The 6000-nt window shown below is 43.6% G+C and overlaps 1 long non-coding RNA gene across 1 annotated transcript; it reads right to left on the bottom strand.

Annotated features, from left to right (window-relative positions):
• Positions 1-2321: 2321 nt before the first annotated feature.
• LOC310644281 lies at positions 2322-4429 on the bottom strand. The gene is made up of 2 exons (XR_014493261.1): positions 3997-4429; positions 2322-2511 (listed from the first exon to the last, which is right to left on the bottom strand). It is a non-coding gene; the product is annotated as an uncharacterized lncRNA (long non-coding RNA).
• Positions 4430-6000: the final 1571 nt, after the last annotated feature.

Below are 6000 nucleotides of genomic sequence, written 5' to 3'. Positions count from 1 at the left end.
AGTGGGCAAATGTATAAAATCAGCAGGGAATCAAAATTTTTTCCCCTCACTGTAATATTCATAAGGAAGGCCTACTTCAGACATGTCAAACACAAGGCCCGGGGGCCAGATCCGGCCCGCAAAGTGGTTTCATGTGGCCCGCAAAGCCATCCTGGAAACAGTGAGGGAACGGCCCCCACTGCCTTGGCCCTGGCCCAGAGACCCTCCTTCTGCCAGAGACCCTCAGATCTGTCCCACTCCTGCCCAGGCCCCCATAGGCACCCTTGATGTGAACGATGTAGAGCTGGCCACGCCCACCCAGTAGGCTATACGCACTCTAGCCACACCCACCCAGTAGGCCACGCCCACCCTGGCCCCCTGAGGGCGACCGCAATGCTGATACAGCCCTCAATGAAATTGAGTTTGACACCCCTGGCCTACTTTGTTTTGCTTCAGCTCTGCCTTCTGTTCCTGGAAAGCTTTTTTTAAAAAAAAATATGTCTCAAATTTGCATAAATATTTTTGTAATTAATATACAGTGGGACAAAAAAGTATTTAGTCAGCCACCAATTGTGCAAGTTCTCCCACTTAAAAAGATGAGAGAGGCCTGTAATTTTCATCATAGGTATACCCAGGCCTCTTTTTTTCAAAGAACGCTCAGAATGGAGTTCCGGCATCTTTTTTGGATGAAACCTTGTAGGGTAGGCAAGGCAGGTTGTATGACATGTGTGAGTTCCGGTACCTTTTTCTTTTACAAAAAAACACTCGATATACCTCAACTATGAGAGACAAAATGGGGGGAAAGAATCTAGGAAATCACATTGTAGGATTTCTAATGAATTAATTCGTACATTCCTCGGTAAAATAAGTATTTGGTCACCTACAAACAAGCAAGATTTCTGGCTCTCACAGACCTGTAACTTCTTAAGAGGCTCCTCTGTCCTCCACGCGTTACCTGTATGAATGGCACCTGGTTGAACTTGTTTATCAGTATAAAAGACACCAGTCCACAACCTCAGTCACACTCCAAACTCCACTATGGCCAAGACCAAAGAGCTGTCGAAGGACACCAGAAACAAAACTGTAGACCTGCACCATGCTGGGAAGACTGAATTTGCAATAGGCAAGCAGCTTGGTGTGAAGAAATCAACCGTGGGAGCAATTATTAGAAAATGGAAGACATACAAGATAATCTCCCTCGTTCTGGGGCTCCACACAAGATCTCACCCCGTGGGGTCAAAATGATCACAAGAACGGTGAGCAAAAATCCCAGAACCACACGGGGGGACCTAGTGAATGACCTGCAGAGAGCTGGGACCAAAGTAACAAAGGCTACCATCAGTAACACACTACACCGCCAGGGACTCAAATCCTGCAGTGCCAGATGTGTCCCCCTGCTTAAGCCAGTACATGTCCGGGCCCGTCTGAAGTTTGCTAGAGAGCACTTGGATGATCCAGAACAGGATTGGGAGAATGTCAGATGGTCAGATGAAACCAAAGTAGAACTTTTTGGTAAAAACTCAAACTCGTCGTGTTTGGAGGAGAAAGAATGCTGAGTTGCATCCAAAGAACACCATACCTACTGTGAAGCATGGGGGTGGAAACATGCTTTTGGGCTCTTTTTCTGCAAAGGGACCAGGACGACTGATCCGTGTAAAGGAAAGAATGAATGGGGCCATGTTTCGTGAGATTTTAAGTGAAAACCTCCTTCCATCAGCAAGGGCATTGAAGATGAAACGTGGCTGGGTCTTTCAACATGACAATGATCCCAAACACACCGCCCGGGCAACGAAGGAGTGGCTTGGTAAGAAGCATTTCAAGGTCCTGGAGTGGCCTAGCCAGTCTCCAGATCTCAACCCCAGAGAAAACCTTTGGAGGGAGTTGAAAGTCCGTGTAGCCCAGCGACAGCCCCAAAACATCAGTGCTCTAGAGGAGATCTGCATGGAGCAATGGGCCAAAATACCAGCAACAGTGTGTGCAAACCTTGTGAAGACTTACAGAAAACGTTTGACCTCTGTCATTGCCAACAAAGGGTATATAACCAAGTATTGAGATGAACTTTTGTTATTGACCAAATATTTATTTTCCACCATAATTTGCAAATCAATTCGTTAGAAATCCTACAATGTGATTTCCTGGATTCTTTCCCCCCATTTTATCTCTCATAGTTGAGGTATACCTATGATGAAAATTACAGGCCTCTCTCATCTTTTTAAGTGGGAGAACTTGCACAATTGGTAGCTGACTAAATACTTTTTTCTCCCACTGTAGAGAACCCCAATATTTACTTCTATCATGAATAATGCATACTGGTTTTTCAAAATAAAAACTTGGACTTGCTGTTATGAATTTTCAAATTTTAGTTTTAATAATGCAAGCTTCTGGGAATAGCAAATATTGACATTTTCTTCTTCGTGACCATGTTCCCAAAGCTTTTTTTTATCATTTAGTGTAACTGTCCAGATTGCCCATAACCCAACAAATTGGGAAAAAGCCGCCAGCAAAAATCACTGTGAATCCAATGGCATTTTCCTGTAAATTGAAAAAAAATGTGTGTTAATTATATACCTGCAGCATACGAGAGATAACAGATGCTCATTAGGGGAGAAATGTGACTCTTTAGCTGTTCATTTCTAGTGTATATATGAAATCTTATGGGCTGTGTGCAAACTTCTAAAAATTACTGTACATGAGATTAATTTATAATTCATATAGCAAATAATTTATGGCATATACAATATTCATTATAATCTTAATGATCCTCAGTTTTCTCAGTAGTACTAATTCCTGTAGATTCCTTGAGGTAATTTTTACAGAATACCGTCTAGAAATACTTTCTAATTAGGTTCCATCTATTACATTACACTTATTTCTTGCAGCAAACAACACAATGGCAATATAAATCTCAGATGTGTTACAGCCTATTTAAAATGTATACAGTTAGTACTTTGCTGCAGGGAAATCTTGAACAACATGAAAAATAATTCTCATGTTTGCTGCAAATAATTAAAATTTGGTCTTGAAACAGAGTAAGAATTCTTGACAATTAAGACTCTTACTAGTTTCTTGTGAAATGAAAAAGATGGGATATATGATGAGAATGTAGAAGATTGAAACTGAAAAAGGCCACCATCTAGCCTACTCTCATAAAATTCTTTATGAAACATGTACAAGTGGTGCCGAGTGGAAGAATTCCAAACTAAGAAATCATAATGTTTTTAAAACAACTAGCTCAAACCACTCATCCTATTCTTCATGGTCATTTCATCTGTTACATGGCAGCCTCTGGGGAAATACAGATTAATACAACATTGGGCAAGGGGGGGAAGATATACGGTAATGCCTCAGATTGTAAAATGTCGGATATAAACACTGTCTTAAAGTGACAAGCAATTAACAGAGTTAACTGCTGAGAGCAAATCTCACATATTTAATGAAATTTCAGGGGGAAAATAATGGTGTGTGTGTGTGTGTTTGTTTGAGGGGACAGTTAATCTCTCCTGCCTTCATATTGCGACCTCTGATTTTAGTAAGCAAAGTGAGTGCAAGAGTGCAGACAGGATTTAAGGCTTATATCTGTTGGATTTTCATCAACCATCCATAAGACCTTCTGTAATTATATGGTACCCATGTAACTACGGAGGAGGTGGTAAAGGTCATCTGCCTAATATCATAGGCATTGGAACGACCATGTTTCCTTTTAAAAATAAGGCATAAAAAAGGCACGTGACACTGTCCTTGGGAGCGTTTCCTCTTCCACCACATATTTCAGTCCGTCCGGAATAAGAGGTCCAACATACGGCCTCGCCGTAAGAGACTAATTAAAATGTAACCCTTTGACCCGTGTTCCTTTCGGACGTTCTCTAGCACTGGCCTAACCAGGGGACTGATTTCAGATGCGACTGAGCTCTTCAGAAACCCACTCCTGAAGGCGAGAGTCATTGCGGGGGAGGGGGGGGGAAAGCCGGGGGGGGGGGAGGAGAGGGCTGGAAGCATTAAAGAAAAATTAACTCTCACCAAGAAACTGTTTCCTGGCTTGGTGGACATCTTTGCCCTCGGGAGGATCTGGCTCCTCACGGTGCCGTTCAGCAACCGCAGCCCCTTCTGGAAAGCCAGCATTGCTGCGCCGGTGGCTGCCTGTCACCCTCTTGGAGAGAAAACGCACGGACGGCCTCGCCCTTGACCCGCAGCAGCGCCGACAGAAACCGCGCCTCGGCCTATGCTGGGAAGGTCTGCGCAAGGTCGGTAGGGCGGGGAAGAGAGAGAGAGAGAGAGAGAGAGAGAGAGAGAGAGAGAGAGATTGCCGTAGGCTCGCCGAGAGCAGCGCCGCCCGCAGGTGCTTCCCTCGGAGCGCGGAAGATGTGACGACAGCACACGCGCTGCGGAAGAGGAGCACCCGGAAGGGAGGGGTCGGGTTGAAGAGACTAGTCCCAGGGGTAGGCAACCTCGGCTCTTTTCTGACTCATGGACTTCAACTCCCAGAATTCCTGAGTCAGCTGACTCAGGAATTCTGGGAGTTGAAGTCCATGAGTCAGAAAAGAGCCGAGGTTGCCTACCCCTGGACTAGGCAAAAGTGCGCAGGCGGGGTGGCGCTTTCGGAGCAGCGGGGAAAGGAAGGCGTGCTAGATTTTCATGAATGATTGAATGAAACTTTATTGTCAAAGTACAACCATGTATACATTGAGATTGGCTGAGCCTCCCTTCGTGCACTCCCCCCACCATAACTCTTAGTGACAACAAACCCACCATCCTGTTACATCTTGTTTTCTTTTCCCATCGCGTTCTAGATTAGAAAAGGATAGAGCTGGAAGGACCTTGGAGGTCTTCTAGTCCAGCCCCCTGCTCCAGCAGGAGACCCTACCATTTCAGACCAGCGATTGTCCAGTCTCTTCTTAAAAACCTCCAGTGATGAAGCACCCATAGTTTCTGAAGTCAAGCTGTTCTACTGGTTAATTGTTCTCACAGATAGGATTGTCACTGTGAAATAGTCACTGTGAGTCCAAAGAGTGAAAGATGGAATAGTCAAAGGCTTTTTTTCTCATAGAACACTCAGAATGGAGTTCGGCACCTTTTTTGGATGGAACCTTGTAGAGTAGGCAAGGTGGGTTGCATGACATGTGTGAGTTCCGGCACCTTTTTCTTTTACAAAAAAAGCACTGGGAATAGCCATTCCTGAAAACGAGCTTATTCAGGTAAGAGAAAATGCCTTGAAATAGCCGGATGATTAAAAACAGGACTTCACACACTACAAGGCTCTAGTCACAATATTGTTTGATCACTAGGGTGGGAGAGGGCTCACCTCATGCCTAAATATGTACAGGGAGTCCTTGATTGGCAATTGCAATTGGAACCAGAATTTCCATCACTGACTGATGTGGTCATAAAATGTAACCGCATTGCTTAGCAACAGCAATCCTTGTTGTCCCAGTTGCCATCCATTAACTGGATCCTAGGGTCAAGCTACTTCCTGTCAGCTTCCCACAACCAAAGTCAGTGGGGAATCTGGCAGGAAGGTAATTAAAAGAGTATTGCAGTGTGGGTTTAATGTTGCACACAATGCATGAGAAGAATGTTCACAGAAATTTACAAAATGAGGTATCCAAATATGAACATTAGGATGTCATGACATCCCCATGTAATATGGCAAAGAAACAACAAAATTTGAACATTAGGAATTCCATTTATTTCCAAATAATATTTAATAAGTTGTACATCCAAAGATGACAAATGAATTGTTCCTTTTCACCATTACTGTGATATTAAGTGGAGATGTGCCTTATAAAATACAGTGCCAGTGGCAGGGAAACTGAACTGCAGGTATCCAGATTGCTTTGAATTGGTCACAGCACTATAACTGCTGGGAATTTACTTTACTTTACTTTTATTAAATTTGTATACCGCCCTTCTCCCGAAGGACTCAGGGCGGTGAACAGGGCATATATAAATAGCAATTACAAAAATTAAAAGGGAATTAAACAAGTGCCCAGTTAAAAAATACAATAATAATATAAGAAACCCATT

The sequence above is a fragment of the Vipera ursinii genome (genome assembly GCF_947247035.1).
Source record: "Vipera ursinii genome assembly, chromosome: 1".
Classification (NCBI taxonomy): Eukaryota; Metazoa; Chordata; class Lepidosauria; order Squamata; family Viperidae; genus Vipera; species Vipera ursinii.
The sequence above is the reverse complement of the archived record's forward strand: the minus strand, read 5'-3'. Positions and strand labels throughout refer to the sequence as shown.